This window comes from Rhea americana, unplaced genomic scaffold, assembly GCF_003343005.1.
Source record: "Rhea americana isolate MKP2758 unplaced genomic scaffold, rheAme1 scaffold_26, whole genome shotgun sequence".
Taxonomy (NCBI): Eukaryota; Metazoa; Chordata; class Aves; order Rheiformes; family Rheidae; genus Rhea; species Rhea americana.
The window spans coordinates 5,987,341-6,005,405 of NW_028186379.1; the positions used below are offsets into that span (position 1 = coordinate 5,987,341).

The 18,065-nt window shown below is 41.3% G+C and overlaps 1 long non-coding RNA gene across 1 annotated transcript; it reads left to right on the forward strand.

Moving 5' to 3' along the window:
- The first annotated feature begins 3,745 nt into the window (after positions 1–3,745).
- On the forward strand, positions 3,746–14,609 carry LOC146594432 (uncharacterized). The gene is made up of 4 exons (XR_014896186.1): positions 3,746–3,849; positions 12,800–12,873; positions 13,311–13,392; positions 13,784–14,609. It is a non-coding gene; the product is annotated as an uncharacterized LOC146594432 (long non-coding RNA).
- Positions 14,610–18,065: the final 3,456 nt, after the last annotated feature.

Here is an 18,065-nt window from a genome sequence, read left to right on the forward strand (position 1 = left end):
AACCACCTKAGTCAATAGGAAAGATTCGGCCTTTTAATTATTGCGGCCAAAAACGATGTATTCTGTTCTTCAGTACACACAATCAGTAATTTAGCTGCAGATGCATTTTTTCTGCATGCCAAATGAGTGTCTTTAATTACTACTAAATCATGTTTCATATTAAAATTAAAAAAATGAATATTTGCTCTTTATCATAAGAAAGGGAGAAAACACTTCCTTATAATGCACAGTCATTAAACTRAGGAAAGCAATTCTTCTACCAAATCTTCTTGCTCATTCAATTGTATTTCCTGTCACACTTATGCTATTTGTTTATGCATTAGGGGCTCTTGTTAAGAAAATGGAAAGTGGGTTAATGGAGAGTTCTCAAATACCGCTCTTATGTGACTGAGGTCCCTCTGGGATCGATTTAATCGTTCCTACAATGAAAGCGGTACAGTCTTAAGGTTTTCTGGCTCAGATAAACATCTTTAATCACTTTCATGTTGAAATAAAAGGAGCTTGGGAATGTGAAACTTTAGTAYACTTTGATTCCTGAAAAGAGAACTTAGGGACACATTGCAGATACATATATAAATCATCTTGCTAACATTAGAGGAAGGGTTTCCTATATGGCTTTCAGGATGCTTTAATGTAAGTAGTTCCTATGATTGCAGCTAATATATTTTGCACATGTGAGCTGCTCTTTGGATGCTGGGAATGCAGCTGTATAACCTCAGTTTCACTCTGAAGCTGAAACTGGTCATTATTGAATGCGTTGTCGCATATCAATCTGAAGACAAATTCTGAAGTTTAACTTAACTGGAGGTTTGCCAAGCAGTAGACTCAAGTCAGACTCTGTTCTTCTCTTCATGTGCAGATGGGACCCCCACTGATATTAACAGAGAAAATAATAAATATCCTAACGAACTCATAACAAAGCAGGTTGGTATCAGGATTAATTGCCCATGCTCATGCCAAGGAAGGCCTATGCCAGCAGGTGCTCCTGGTAGTGTGTTACCTGCATGAACCATCACAAAAAGGAGAAAGGTCCCTCCCCTCCCCCCTTTCTTTAACAGTAAGTGTCTAATCCACCACTGGAGCTAATTAGTAGGCACAGCAAAACTGAGTACAGAGCTGTACTGCTGTTCCATGCCTCACTTCTTCTGCTTATACTTAAATGATGCTATTAATATTGCAAGTCAGTGTCCCATTTTGCCTTCGGGGCTCTGTAGCACGACTGAGAAGAGCCACCGCTATTGCTGTGTACCTCACTTTGCTGCGCATCAGGAGYGATCGCTGTAACAGGGCAGCACTTCTCTGCTCAGAGAGAAGGAACAGCTTGCTCAAAACACTTTTCAGTGCTTAGCTTTGTATAACAAGCAATAAAAGCATGTGTTTAATTGCAGATCTTTGCAGAGGAAGGAAATGCAAGTTGTGTAGGACTGCAACCAGGACCTCCTATGGCACGGCAGCGTTTTCAGGGTGGGCTTGCTGTTCATTACTCTGATTCATGTTTATTAACTACAGCAAGAGAGATGGTGAAAATGTCTTTTCTCCCAYTAAAATGAAGCCAAGGACAAAGTCAGCACAGCAGTTGTGTAGCACAGGCAGAACCTGGTCCTGTCCCCTTTCATTTCACTGCCTCATCCTTTTCTTTAAATTGAAAAACAACATTAATCCATTTTAGATGTTATTTTCCTCCTGCAATAAAATAGGACTGGTTTATTTCAACATACTGGAAAGAAAATCATGGCCCTTCTCACACCTTCAGAAGATTTTGTGATTTTGCTGTGTTTGATTATTGCTGCACATCCAGCATTCTCAGGAATTTTACTGCTCCTTTTCATTAAACTTATTTTTACTACATTCATTATGTAAAGAACATGTCTGTAGGCAAGTAAACGCAAAGACAAAACCTAGCAGGAAGTGAAAAGTCTTATAAAGTTCACAGTAAAAACTTTTATTCCAGCACTTCTACTATCATTTCTTCTTCTTTTTTTTTAATACTTGCTGTATTTTCAAGCCACAAAAGAGAAACATTATGAGAGATTTACTTACACAGAGTATAACCACTTGTTATCTCAAACTCATTTTTAAGGTTTCCCTTTCCTTGGGAATTTCTGTTGAAATCATTTCAGTGATTGAATCCTGCTTGCTTCAGGGTTCAGGGGGTGGTGTACTATACAGAGGGGGAAGAAAAGACATCGAGTTGTTTACAACATGACAAAGAAAATTAGTCACATAGATATCATTTACTTGTTTCCTTTCATGACCTCTAAACCTCTATTTACATGGACTGTATCCATCACCTACACCCGAATATTTTCTGCAGGCTAAGCCAAACTCGGGGCATTATAGCAGACTAAAATAAATCAGCTCTATAGTCTGGCCTCTTGCCTATTGGGTGTTTACAAATTTACTGTTCTTTCAACTGTGAGTCCAAAAACAGAAAGCTGCCCTTCTGGCTACTCTAATGATTACAGCTACTTTTCCTACGGACGCTCCTGCTGGATTACTCAAAATTTTAGTTTAATATATGTTACTTATTGCACTCAGTTGATAATACTACCAGTCCTTCTGTTTTAGTGGGCAATATTCCAGTTCTCTCATCGAGATAAACTACACAGTCTTCGACCTCATAGTTTATCCACTTCAGAACCAGATTATTGTCTCATAAAACTGTTGTGATGGTGCAGTTAATAGTTGCTGTTATTTTAGAGGCCAGAACCATAATCTTCATCATAAAGATTTAAGTCCTTTTTACATGCTTAAAGTTTTCAAACTATGGGTTATATCCTGCCATTGATTTTTACGCAAAACTTCCAGTGTTTCTGCAGTAATTGGGTTCTTYTCTCTTGTGATTTCACACCACAGGATCAGAATGATGCAATCACATTCCTAACACAAATTTATGAACTTTGTATCATTGAATTGTTGCTATAAAACAAAATCATTTTCAGTCCAAAGGGCATGTGTGTGTATATTTGACAGACCTGTGCATCATTCTGCAAGCAACCATTTTTCTTAATATCAGCCAGCAAAACCAAGTTATATGTGAGCGATGTTGCTATTATTGAACTGATGATAAGCCCAAGCGCTGTGTTGTTCCCTCTCTGAAATCAYTTGATACAACAGTGGCATTCCCCTTCAAACGCTACAAATCACAAGACACAACTGCAAACTTCAAAGGGAAATTGAAACGTCCAGATGAAAGTCGAGATGAAAGTCCAGATGGAAARACCAGTGTGCCTCAGTTTGGCTCATCAGATAACTGTGGAACCAGGTGCTTGTTTGAATTTTCCACCAGCAGAAAAATAACACGTTCATTTGTTTCGGGGAGCAAGGTTTTTGTGGACGTACAGATTTGTTGCCCCGTCCATAAAAAGCCTCTATTATTTCAGTGCTCAAAAACCCCAAATTTTGTGAGAACTGAATCTCATTTTTTTCCTTTTATACTGATTACATATGCACTTTTATGCTTGTTTCCTGTTTCTCTTAAAGAAAGCAAAAATAAAGCAGACTCGTGGCACAGCAGATAGACATGTGAAGATGAAAGAGAACAGAAAATTAAGCGTTCRTTTGAGAGACCACTGTGACTGAACGGCCGCTGCTCCGTTAGCAGAGATCCTGTGGAGCTTCTGATCTTCAGCAGCGAGGCGGTGTGCAAATATGGTATGAAGCTCGTGTTATCCCCCCCTTGGTCCTGCTGCAGCCCTGGGCAGCTTGTCTATCCTGTGTGACAGCAGCCTGACTGGCTTCAAACAAGGGGCCAACAAAGTAGTGAGTAAGTAGTATCATGGATGAGAGGGGCCTTAACCCTGCAATACCAACAGTGAGGGGAGGGAAGATCCGCAGGTGCCCCGACAGGTACGTACGACCAGTCGGTTCCTCTTACCCAGTGCTACTTTCTCTCGTTAAGGGACTCTGCCAAATGCTGAAACTGGAAGAWCAAAAGTTACCATGATGTCTAACTTCTCAGTGAAATGACTCATCTCATTTCTGAGAACATTAAGGGGAAAGGGAGCATTAAGRGGAAAAATACGCTAGTTTATCAGTAAAATATCAAGCCACAGAAAAGGGTTTGGGCTTTTGTAGCAGGAAAAAATATTGTCTCTAATGATAAGAAAAAAGACTTTCCGAAGAACTACAAAAAAGTTGTTATTCTCCAGTCATGCTCTTAATACAGGAGAAGTTTTTTTCTTAACAGATGGGTTTTGAAAAAAAGTGTGAGTAYACAAATCTTTTAGCCTCTGGAGAGGCAGTCTACTTTAGCTACTATAACTATTATCTGTCACACTAACTTACGTGTGAATAAGTGGATCAAAGCTCCCTGTCAACCAATAGAAAGAGTTAAAATGATCACTCACTAAGGATTTTGCATTTTCTTCCACGTCATTGATAATGATATCAATACAGCAGGATTTAAACCAAATCCTGACAAAGTTTCATTAGAAATAAGCAAAGTCAATGATTCCTCATGTTCAGGCATGGAGGACTGCTTGAAAGGGATTTATCTCCCTTAGATTTTGGCTTTTGGAGACTGGTTGTCTCCAGAAAATCAAAGGGCTCTGCCCACAGTTTGGTCTAAAAAGATAGGCCATTCTAGAGTGAATTCACTCTGTATCTTGGGGTGGATCTCTCTTCAGAGGGGATAAATCATCTCCAGGAGGTACCTAGCTGCATTCATTGGTTGTGAAAGAGTTGAGACACATAGATTAGACACTATTTTTAAAATGAAATCAAGTAAGATCAATTCCATACGAGCTCTGTGAGCGATTCCTCCTCATTTCCTGAAATTATGTCTAAAGTAAAGTTATCCCATACAAGTGGAAAGATTTATTGAACTGAGAGGTTTTTATAAATTCTAAGATCATCATAGCATTTATAATAAGAAAATTTTAGTCTATGTCTCTCAGGCTAATGTCTCTTGTTGTAATACTGTTTTTTCCTCAGTGCAGCAGTATAGATGTAATCTTAAGGAGCTAGTCTCTCTGTTTTTTTAGAGTGATATTATGATTAGTAATAAATTGCAATTCATACTATATCTCACATTTTATATCTCAGGACACTAATCCATAGACATTCAAGATCCTTTGCTGTTGAGTTGTCACTGATTCAGAACTTGTAATGTCTATTTTGACAGCCTGACAAGTCCTAAAAAGACTGTAAYGAGTAACTTTAACATTCTGATCAAGTAACATACCTCCCACCAGTTCATTAAGTCCAACTTGAAGTGAATATATGCTCATAAATGATCATTTCCAGTTTCTTTGGTTATTACCTAGACCCCTGGTATTAGTGTACAAGCAATTAAAGAATTTATTCTGTTAATGTCCTTGGATGTCTTGATTAATTTTGTTCTTGACATATTAATCTTTGTGCTAAGTGACTATTCATTTATTCCTCTTTTGTGCTCTCCTTGTGTTGTTAATTTAATGCTCTCCTGTCCAGGTTCACCAGACTACACCCTGAAAAGATTGCTTCTTCTTCTATTGAGGTGGAAGGCATCCAAATTATACTATTCTCTTCCTCTTTTTTGCCTTCTTCAAAGCCAAGCTCTCCTCTTTTGCAYTCTTCATGTACACAGTGGATCACTTTTGGGTTCTTTCATTGTTGGCTTCTTTTCCTCAAAGAGCAGGAGAGTCCTCCAACGAAATAACCTGGTTATTCGTTTCAGGAGAGCTGTCCCAATTAAGGCACGAAGCTGGTGGGTTTTACTATGTGGAACTCATTCATATACATCAGGTTKTGGATGGAGAGTCAGATCCATTTCCAAGAAGTGTGGCATTGCCTTTCAACATGAAACTCAGTGCTAGCCTACCCTATCCTATTATCRCTCACCACATGCTTGGAGTAGACTGGTTTCAACTGAGCTACTTCTGTGTGTACCAGCTGAGCAGCTGGAAAGCTGGCCTTTCCCATTTGGTTCTACTTTAACTTAGAGTCGTGCAAATGGATTCATTCAGCTAGAACCTATACAGTTACTCAAGTGTACGACTGGTGTCAGTGGGAGGGAGAGCAAGTCTTCCCTCACAAAAAATAATTGTCTCATTTTGTTCCYGCAGCCAAGGACCTCTGGACAGTCAATATCAGTGCAGCTTCACATGAGTCCACAAAACAACCAGTTTAACTCAGTGGTGAGGCGGAGGAGGACTCCTGTGTATGCCACAGGAGCTGCTCCTCAGCATTTAAGAGCTGGCCCCATAGYGATAGGGAAAAATAGGCCAGATTTCAGCCATAGTTAATGCAAAGCTGGTTCAAGACTTTTCAGCTGTGCTAAGCCTGAATGCGGGGTCACCACTGCCAAAGGAAAAGGATGGGAAGGGGTACTAAACACACCCGGGATGGACTCCCAGTGTAAGTCTTGGAGGACGATGCTTCCTGCTGCTGCTCTTTCCAGCTGGGAGGGGAGACGAGGAGGAAGTTGCCGTGTGCCAGGAGCTGCTGGGCTTGCCCTCCCTTTGCCCTGGCTCCAGCTGCGGCTCTTCCCTCTCACATCCCAAACACTCTCCTGGCAGCAGCAGCACTGCAGCAGAGCCACCAGCCTGGCTTTCCAGGGCGCTGGCAAAGGCAGAGGAGGCAGCAGGACACGGGCTCCTTTCCACCCCTAGCTAAGCAACTGCTTATCCTGGCTCTGTCTAGATCTGGCCTTGGTCTTAAGACTGTAAATACAGTCTTCTAAGGAGCRCTGGCCAAAGCTTTTCCCTTCTAAAATCTTTCTTAATGTGTGAGACCATGTAGWTGTTTTACAGGCCATATATCACACTGCAGTCCTGAAGTGCAATACTAAGGTGCGGTTCAATTTTACAGATTGTTCCTAAAAACAAGCAAACATCAACAGCCCTGTCTCAGGCCCCCATCTAGCACTTTCAGAGGCTAAATTCATGCTTGCCTCATTGCTCAAGGGTGAGAAATACTCTCTGGTTCCAAGTAGTGAGTTAAGGAAATGGGTTTAGCAGAGATATCTTTATCAGAAGGGGGAAAAAAGGGGAATAATAACATATCAATTTGGGAAGCCTGACTGCACCATGGTGAGCATCCCTGAGAGAGCATTAGCAGTGGTCCTGAGCCAGCTTTCCCCTACAGCTGGGAGTGCTTGTGGAGGAAACCATCCCACCACCATCACCATCCATCCTCTGCACAGCTTGTAGCRTCTGACAAGTCCCACCAGTAGGAGGGATGCTCTGTGCCTCAGGAGAGGGTGTCTGGTTTCTGGGACTATCCGAATTCGAGGCCATCATTGTTCAGCTGCTGGGAAGGGAGGTCTCAACAGTTATTTGTGCTACATGTGCTCGTTGCCCATCACTCTGTCTAGCAGTGTTTTTCCCTCTTGCTGAGCCCACTGGTGGTTCCTCTCCCCAACTCTATTTGTTTCTAGTCACTCCCTCTTGCTGTGTTTCTCATTCACCTCTCTAACTAGCCCCTCTAATGGCTGTAACTAGCCATGACTGCTGCTGTTTTATCAGACAATTTATTGGTTGCTACATTCCTTAGTCTCTGCCTTTGCTTTGGTCTTTCTGGTCCTCCAGCAAGCCCTGCAGCATTTCAGTTGATTTAGAACATCTGATGACATACTGAATCCAAATGGAGCCTTTCCCTGCCTTCAAAGGCAAACCATGCCCTCTGATGCCCCTCTCCATCCTAAATTTCTCCCCCTTAGTGTTGCAGGCTTCAAACGATTTGTCACAGTGGGGCACATTGAGGCCAAATGGGCAGAGCTGTATCTTTTGGGGAAACATGTCTTTACCTGTGGCCAACTGGCAGGGTGCAATCTGTCTCAGATGAAGATTTGCCCCTGTGAGCATGTTCAGAATGAAAACCACAGTAAATTAGATGGAAAACAGACAACATGGTGATATTTTAGCACATAGCTGGAGAGATGAGCAGTTTGTTGCTTGAAAGATGTCCAACAGGTAGCTGGAGTCTCCTGAAGATCTAGAACAAAATGAAAATCACAAGGTCGAAAATAAAAATACTTTGCTATCTCCCTGTAATCAGAGAGGTTATTTATAGATAAGAACAATTTCTTAATCATGACTCAGCTGATGCCAATAGAAGTAATGTGATGAGAAGCTGGAAAAATAATTAACTAAGAATGCATGAAGGGAAAAATAAAATTCAGCCTGTTGCTATTTAGGTTTCACTGTATTTCAGGCATAGATAAACAAGATTAGCTCCATAAGCTCTGATTCTGGTTTCCTGGTTTCATACAAACTTTGCTACAGATAATTGCTTGTGTTTTAGACTTCCAAATCATTTTTTGAAATAATGGAATTGACTGGATAGTGCAGGTAATGAAACGATTTTGAGTGTTTCAGCTATGCAGTGCCAAGATAAAATGGTGATGACTTCAGTGGCTTGAATGCACGTGTTATATTTTTCTCCTTTTATTAAAGAGGACAGAAAAGAAGAAAGTGAAGACAAAAAGGRAGACAGAAACCTCCTCTCCCTGAGTCTAGCCCAGATCTGCCAGCCCAAGCCACAGCTGTAGGATCTCGGCAGAGGCAGAGGTGGTCTCTGACAAAGGCAGCTGAGGCTGGGTTACGCTCAGGGTTTAGGTCAGAGGGAAAAATGGAAATTGAATGTGATATTTCCAAATCCACAGGCTCAATGGAGCCCAGTGAGGTATTAAGGGACTTGTATTGATAGAGCCAAAGAAAGCAAGGGAATAAAGAGATCATGGGCAGGTCGAAGCTGGGTGGGCAATACCGTGTGATCTGCAGAGATGTCTATGCTCACTACAGGAGGCCTTGCACCCTGCCACATGGCATTATACTATATTATACGCATGTATATTTGTGCATTCCCCATCTGTGCAGTTAATATCGGAAAGTTGACGCTSTCCTTTAGCTTTTGAACTGACTGCAAAATACCCTCCAAATTCACCCTCAGGCCTTTTGAGGAAGAATTTTGAGAGACAGGCTTTTCTCTTTGAAAAGCCTGAATGTTCCTTTATGACTGGTAAGAAGCAGGCTGAAGGAAAGGGTCCAAAATGCTTGCTACTGAAGTGATCCATTTAGCTCAATTCCCAGCCCCTGCATCCCTTTAGTGAACGGTTGTTTAGAAAGGTATCTTTCAGCTGCTGCAGATGTGCTGCTCTGTCAATTATCAGGCTTAAATGGTAGGGTTTACACATTTTTGTCTCCAGCAAATTCCACTATAAACTTCTTTACCTCTCCTTTAATGGCTTCCTAATGTATCTTAGTGAAAGATAGATATCCCATACTCTCTTTTAAACACCTCATTCCTTAGATATTTTATCTTGACAGTTCTGCCTTCCACAGCTGGCAATCTCCCAAACACAGAAGCACATTTTTGTCTCTTGTAGGCCTACCATGACTAAACGTTATCATGGCAATTTTATACTCGAGGTTATCATCGTATGGCACTGTAACTGCTACTTGTCAGCTTCTTCCATAGAGCACAGTAGAGGTAGTAGAACAGAAAGATTTATAATGCTATAATATAGAAACCAAGAGCTCTTAGCTCAGTATCAAATTAGCACACATTAAAAGCTCACCTCAGGTTGGCTTACCAATGCAGAACAACTGCTGCACCACACCAATGCAGATGTTACAGATGGTGCACCCCCTGTAAGTGCAGACTCTGTCAGGTACAATTCGATGCTTGCAGAACTGCTGGGAACCTCTGCATTTATCTGCTTGCTGAGAGAAACTGGTCACCATTCCAGATTCGTAGAAAGCAGTAATTAGAGAAATGCTGTGACGAAGACATACACTAACTGTTTCCGTCTGTAGGACTAAGCCATATGCATGCTTGTATCAAGCAATTGAATTTACTTTTCCTTATAGGGGTAGAAGTAAAGTCTGCTCTTGGTTCCAGTTAATTAATTTTATACAGAGCAGGTTCGCACATACTATTCAAAAGTCACTTGTGAAGAACTGCATGCCAGTGGAAACTACAATATGCCAACCTGATCTCCAGTGTAACCTATAGCTGCYATGCAAAGCCTGAGCTTTTTAACTCAAGATTCGTTGGATATTTGAAGAATAGCTTGTTTTGAAGATGTTCCTGGGCTTGGATTTCTTTTTTTGATTTTCAAAGTGATCGTGATAAAATCATTTTTTTCAGTGTTTTGAGGGTGAAATGTGGTACTTGCTGAAGTTTGCACTTTACTGTATAGTAGTATCTCCCATAGCAATATCTCCCATGCAATATCTCAGACTGACTTTTCATCTATAATTTTAAATAAACCAAGCAGAAATGCAAAATGCATTTATTAGCAGTGTTATACATGCATACTGTAAAAAGCCTGGAGTTGAGGAAAAATAGAATCGTAAAGCAAACCTGTGTAGCTACAAAAATGTAATTCAGACTCATAATGGGTCTGTTGGCCCATAATGAAAGATACGAGTCTGTCGGGGAAGAACATTGAGATCCGTGCTGCTCAGGGAGATGTGCTTCAGCTTGGAAATGCTGACAGTTCAGAAAAACTTCATTTTTCCTCATCAGTGCCAAATTTTAAAGTTTTCAATTTCGGCTTTCATCAAGAAATCGAATCATCATCCCTTTTTTTAAAGGCTGGCATTTCTGAGAAAGACCTCAGCTTTTTTATGTGCTCCATTAGAAAAAATGCCAGAGATGTCTCAACTTTTTCTTTTCATGACTCCACTGTTATGAGAGCAGGGGTAATGTCGCTAGCTAGCGCCTGTAAATATGGTCGTAATGAAATCAGTTCCCAGTAAGAACCCTCGTCAGATGGCCACACCGTCTGACAAAGGAGACCAGCTTAATATATATTTACGAGGYTGATTCATATACCAGGTTTAACATAAATATCCACTCCTTGGATGTCACCAGTGCTGACAATCTGATACAAATTTAGGGCAGTAGAAAATGGTTTTCTTCGCACATGTTCCAAAGAATATATACACCTTTCATGTAGAGTAGCATCACTGAGAAAGTCAGAAGAAATCTTCCATGTATGTGTGCATATGTGTGAAAGGCAAATTATTAGACTTCTAAAGGAATATGTAATAACTCACACAGCTCATGAAAGCAAGAAATACCTTTTTGCACCTATGCTGAGTTATTTGTAGCTGGGATTTCCAGGAAGCTTATTTACTTATATAACCTCAAGATCCAAGCTTTACTCATCCAAGGCATATATATTTTAGGCATTTTTAAGAACAGGATTTCCACAGACTTAAAAATCAGGTAGAAGGCAAAAACCTTTCCTGCTTTGGCAGTTTTCTCGGAAAAAGGATGTTTGCGAACGACTGAGTCCGGCTGCACACGCGCTGGCACCGYGCGCACCGCTTGGGGCTGGCCCGCAGAGCCCTGTGTGCCTGGCAGAGCAGCGGGAAGGAAGGAGCTTGGTTTGCAAAGGCGAGACCGCAGGATGCGTGCCGAGAAACACCTCCCCCCCCTTGCCAGGAAAAGGCTTTCAGCAGCCTGGGGACAGGGAACGGATCAATTGCCAGAAATTAGGCCGCCGACCAGCTTCCCCATGTTCCTTCTCATTATTGCTCAAATAACCATTTGTACTCGCACCAGATGCTTGTTAATCAAGGCCAATTAGTCTATTTTGCTCAGAAAATTTCCAACCGGCAAGACAAATAGTTCAAATAGCACAGAGGTCAACCAAAGCAGGAGCGCCGGTGACAGTTTCATGTGTGTTTAGCCAAATAGAAAGCAGACATGGCAAGGGCACGCATGTGCAGTTCCCACACGCGTAGCAGTGCGTGGTTACCCCCGGGTAAGGAGTTTTACTCGCCCTGGTCAGTCAGAGAGCTCAAACAGCGGTTCAGTTGCTTCCGGTGCTTGTCCGCGTGGTGGTTTAGACTAATACCGTATGCTGATTTCCTGATCCACGTTGTCCAAAATGTCAAGGTAGATAAAGGCTTAAAGAAAATAATATCAAACAGGATCTTCAGGGGCACCGTCTCAGATGGGTGCCCTGCGAACAAGGTCAGCCTTGCACTGCAGCAAGCCATACATCTGCGTCTTGCCAGGGGAKTTCTCTCTCCCCTTCTGAAATCCCATGGCAACCATCCAACAACCTGACAGATTTAAATCTTCTTCTGCATATGTCAAAGCTGGTTAAGAAGCCTGCAGACTTGCTATACTGCTCACATTCCCTAAAATTTGTTTTTAAGTGACATATACTAGTGGAAAGTTATGTGACCAGGGGTACAGCTTTGCAGATACATCAGGGCAAGAGGAGGCAAAAAAACATGACAAGAACCTCTAAGATCTGGCAACACGGGAAGGTTGTTCGGGTTGTGCAAAGAGCTGCAGCAGGTTCTGAAAGTTCCTGTTCCCTAAATGCTCCCTGCTTCTGGAGAGAAGGATATGAGAAAAGGCAAGGAATTTAACGCAGAGCTTCTCCCTTTCCTGTCTGTGACARTTCTGCAGTACTGAAATGTTTCTGATGGGGGGAGTTTGGTAAACACAGATGTAAAACACATCTTCATTCCTGTTTTTATTTGAAATTGCCAATAATAAGAATATTCTCCCAGAATTTGTCAGTAAATTTCAATCTCATACACTGACAATATGTTCATGCTTGAAAATTACTTTTGGCTGATAAAAGGATGTTAATACCTTGTTTTATCACACTCTGCATTTTCTATTACATTAAATCAATAAAGCCATACATGGCAATCTCTGTTAATACCAGTATAACTCACAAGTACTTAGACGCTTCTTTTGGTTGATGTAAGCTTGTTAATGCACCACTGTTTTGGCCTAAGGCCCCCTCCCTCGCRTCGCAGAGAGATTGAATTCACTGTTTATGTCTCTCTACTCTCAGGCCCTTATTTTCAGCCCAACAAGAATTTTCTTTCCTAAGCAGAGCAAGACCACCCAAAGCAATTTCATTCAAGAGCTGAGCTGTCTTCAAACATCAGTGGCCTCTCAAGATAAAAGGTCAGTGTGTTAATTCACTACAGCCCAGATCTCAAATCTCTTTCCTTTCTAGAAATGAAAGGCATTTTCAAGAAGACCTCCGGTGCGGGAAATTGTTTGCATTTTTATCCGGTGGGATTGTCTGGATGGGGTTGTCCCTGGGTGCTGGTCCCGGCGGCGGCCGTGGCCCGGAGCGCCCCTCGGAGAAGGCGCCGATACAGCGCGGAGAGAGGGGGACGTGGGCTGCGCGTGCCCGTCCCCGAGAGCCCGTGCTCGCGGCGCGGCGCCGGCCGTGCAGCAGGGCACGGCGCTGGCCGGGAGCGAAGCGCCTTGCTTCGCTTCTCCCTTTGGGCTGCCGGCAGCGGGGCCGAAGCCGGAGCCAAAACGGCCCTGCTGAGCAGATGGAGACAAATAAAAATGTGTTGTATCTATAGCCCTGATTTATATGTTTGTTCAAGGGAAAAAAAGGAATGAATATTCAAAAGTGGCTTCTCACAATGACCGTCTCCCTCGCCTCCGGCACCACATTCGCACTAACTGGTATTTATGAATGGACTCGCCCGGGGTGGGGGGACGGTGGTGGTGAAGTGGCTGTGGTGTCTTGTTATGGGGGTAAGCGGAGCGGTTTGCAGATTGCTTCCCAAAATGCATCTTGTGAAGTACAGATTTTCACGTAAATAACAGCTCTGTAAGAGATAAAAGTAGAATCCATATGTGGCATGAAGTAAATAACCCTTTTCAAAATGCAACAATGTGTATCTATGTAAGATATGCACATTTGAGTGCACATTGAAGATGACTTTTAGCAGATTTACCTTAAGCTGTTTTTTTCTTCACCAAACTCTTTGTGTGCCATGGCACTAAATCTTTAATTAATATGTGCATTGCTGCATTCTTGTGTTTTTCACTTTATTTCCTTTTTCTGGAGAAGTTCCAGCTCTACAAACAGCCTACATATAACCGCAAGTGTATCATCGTATGCTTCCCTGCAGCTGGGCTAAGAAATACAGAGGAATGCAAATGAATATTTCAGCATTGCAAGAAATATGCACTATTGAACTATTTGCTAAATTCACTCTTACAGGAAGGTGTAATTTTGGATCTGCATTTTCAAAAAGCCGATAGCTTAAATGTTTATAGAATTAATAAATGAATAAAAGTACTACATACACAGAGATGTATTAGCTTACATATACAAATAAACTAAGACCCGTATGACTGAGAATGTCTACTTTATAATTTCCTAGATATTTCATTTGAGCTCAGCCAGTTTGGTTGCTTTTCCATGAAATAAATTTGAAGTTTACAGAGAATTAGAAATTAATGCAATCTCAGTGAGAGAGAGTGAGAAGGAAAAAGTGAATTATGTACAATTTCCCTTAAAGGTTGGAAGACTGTAATTTAATCTTGTAATCTGATAAACCAAGACAAATGAGGCAACTGGCAAATAGGTATTTTAATCACAATACCTCCAGAAAACCATACAAATAACAAACACATGCCAGATCTAAAAGACACATTCATTTCAAAGTGCTGATTTAAGAAAAGCTGGCCAGCATGTGACCGACTGAATTACCTCCATATTTTGGGGCTATATGTATGCAGTATTTTCAATTTCAGAAACAAGAACATTGCTTTAAAAATAGCAAAGGCAATATTCTAGCCTAGTCTCAACAAAAAGACAGTTTCTATTACACGCCAGTCATTAACCTAGTAATTTTTTTTTGTGGTTGTAAGTTAACCCTTGCAAGCTTTTCCTTTCAGCAGCTGCTGCATATTAAAGCTTTTCTTGAATTTGACTATTCCTTTGAGCAGTTTTGYCTTGTAACAGGCAAATTTCTACTTCTGGCTTGTAGTCAGCATTTTATGAAACAGTTACTATTGTTATGAAAATGTTTCTCTGCCTTTTTGTCAGTTGCTTTTATTTCTAAACCCGGCTGTTGCTGTCTTTGCATTTTTCTGTTCAGAGGTCAGGTCAGAGGTACTGAATGGTTGACCATGGCTATGTGGAGTGTAAGTGAACCCAAGAATGGCCTTTCTGATTGATCATCTATTTAAACAGCRAGAGTGTTATGCCTTTGGATTAAAATGTAACCCAGGGCACTGGAAAACTGGAGCTACTGGCTGTTTGGGAAATATGCGTAGAGGACTTTCTATTGYTTGCAGTGTTTGATGTGGATCTGAAATTCCATGTGAGCCGTTAGGTCTTCTTCCCATAACCTCTGCGAATGTCTTGCCCTCTGCTTCTGTGTTTGCACACATCTCATTATAAAATAATGTCTTTAATACAGTGTATTGGGAAGGACTTACTGTATCTGCACAAAGAACAAGTTAAATGTGAAACTCCCGTTTCAATACAGCCTCCTAATTTAAGGCAATTAAGAACATCACCCCCCACCCCCACCCCAGCAACCTGAGGTCTTTCTTTTAACCAAGGCTTTACTGAAAAAAATGGCTTAGCTCCAGTTTGAGAGCTTGCCACATTTTCATAGACATGGCATAATAATCTTTTTAGAAACTTGTCCTTGTCAAAAAAAAAAAAAAAAAAAAAAAATCAATCTATTCTACATTTTACGCATGTGACAGTACCTGCTCTTAATTTTTGCTCTTGAGGTTTAATGTAGTACATTGTGGCACATGTAAAACAAAGAGAAAATCTCATATAACCTGAGAACATCAAGCAGAATAAAGATCACTGCTAATGTTCACTCCCACCTTCTGCTGTGTCGTTACTTCTGCAGTTAAGTAGTTATAAAATAGCATCCGTGACACTAGAACCTGTGCTTGTGCATTACAATATCACTTAATGAGACCTACTTTGATGTAGCAACTGCTGTTTTGAACAGTTTCTTTTACTTCTGAAGACAGAATGGAGTCATTATGAGCAGAGAGAGCATCATTTTCAAATTATTAATTTCAAAAGCTGACAGAGTCTCCAGCCAATTCCAAGCAGCTGGGTCTGGGACTCAGTAAGCTACCAGGGCATTTCTCATAGTCTCTCTGTTGATGTTTCTTTGTAACAGCCAGGATGACATCCCTAACTCTGCCAGCCATCTACTGAATATTAAAATAAAATGGACTGGATCCTGGGAGAGTAACAAGGCACCTGTGTCTTCTCTTGAAGACAAACTGGCATCCTTAGTACTTTTGTCCTGTTCCTCAGATCCCAGTTTTACTAGCATGGAGTCTTCTAGTTAAAGCTCTAGGATTATTCTTACTGAAAATGCCATTATACCACAACAGCTGTTTAGGATAAAAAGTTTCCATCCTTTGTCAAAAATTGTTCAGGATGACCCTGTTTGTTGCATTGCAAAATCACTTACAACATTGCAAAAAGTATAACATGTCACTGCTTTATTGACTTCTCAGGTTGTTTCCTGGTAAATAGAAGACTATATGCAACACAAGGCAAAAGAGGTTTGGACTGTATATGTTCATGAAAAGTGGCAGTTTCTTTGAATAATAACCACCTTTATTTGATTTATGACTCGAATGTCTTTTTAGAAGGCTCTCCTACCCAAGCAGGTAGTACCTTTGCTCAGTATCCACACATTACCACTGGTTTCTGATCAGCTCCTGGTGCCAGCGCCTATTGGCCAATCATTCTTCAGACAAACACTCTCACCAGAATTAATCTCCTCGAAAATCTCCTTTCATTCAGAAAAGTCTTTGGAAAGAGCTAGCTGTCAAGTTGGTGTTCATTATTCTCAGATCTGAATATGATCACTACTGCTTCATCTCTGATTTTATCCGTGTTGCCTACAATCCCTTAATATGCAACTGGAGGCAAAGTAATAATATAACTTTGATCGGAAGACCATACTCGCAGAGAGAAAAAGGCATTGCCAGTTGACGTGTATGTCTACCTAGTAACTTGAGACTGAAACATATACGAGTTAATGTGGTTCAGCAAACAGAACATACTATATGGTACATTTCCTTATCTGACATTCTTCTGCACAAAAAGGGGCATAATTTACAAATGGCTTAATGTTCTTGATTGTTTATGAAAAAAGAGCAAAGAAAACCCCTTTTCAGCTTCCTCAAGGCAAACTGATTCCTAGTATTAGTGCCTCATTTGCCTAGGCTAAAGATAAATTACCCCTATTACACTATACCTCCTCTGCCCTCTGGCAGTGGATTAAGTAGCTTCAGCCAGGGTATGCCAGAAGTATTGCGGTGTGCTTTTACACTGCAGCTCAAACAACGTTCTTCTTATGCGGGCGCTGTGTGTGTGTGTGTAATTATTAGGCTAGGTCGTGGCCCCATTATGCTAGATGATATACGTGTACATCATTAGAGACAACCCCGACTGAGGCGGCAGCAYGGCCCTACCTGCACAGTTTGCAACAGCTCACACGTCCGAATGTGTTCCCCAGATGTGCTCCCCAGGACCAGACTTTGCAGAAAAGTCCCATTCAGAGGCCTGCATTGTGCAGCCCACAATGGGACTAATCACATGGTTTCAGTTAAGCATGTGCTTAAATGCTTTCCTGGGTAGGGGCCAGAATGATGTGTGTCTTGCAGGACTGACTTAAACCAAAGCGGCTCCAAATACATTTGTGAGGGTTCTGCAGAGGTAAATCAAACCCCCAGACCTGGATACAAAGCAAGCTCCGTTTTACTCTAACTGGCCAGATGAATCCCATGGAAGAAACAGAATTCTATGGGATTTTCCACTGATGGCATTTTGCCCAGCTCAGCCCTTCTTAAATCCCAGTGTGGCTGTGGCTGCGAGAGCTGCAGTTATAGCTGAACCCCAAAACTTTGGCAAAGTATCATTCCCTCAGAATATGCAGTTTCATCAAATATGAAACTTTTTAAAACTCGTCTGAATTGGCCAAGGCTTTGGGAAAGGAATGGGAAATATTTTTTACACTACGTTTCCAAAATTTTAAATGAGCTTTTTTGATATCTCAATTTGAAAAAAGCATTTTTTTAAGAAATCTGCATCATAAATACAACTGTTCAAAAGTCCGAATGTCCATTCAGTGATAAATACAGCCATTCTGGGGCAAGAAGGGAATTTYTTTCATTATGAAAGACACAGTTATTTGATTTTTGTATGGAAAATCAGGCATGATGTCATTTAGAGATAATTTAAACATTTTGTTATACATATTTGGAGAATGCATACACTCCAGAGAGTACACTCACAGTGGCAGCTGACTCACTCAGCTTCCAGGGCTTGCAGATGCCTGGTTCCCTCTCAC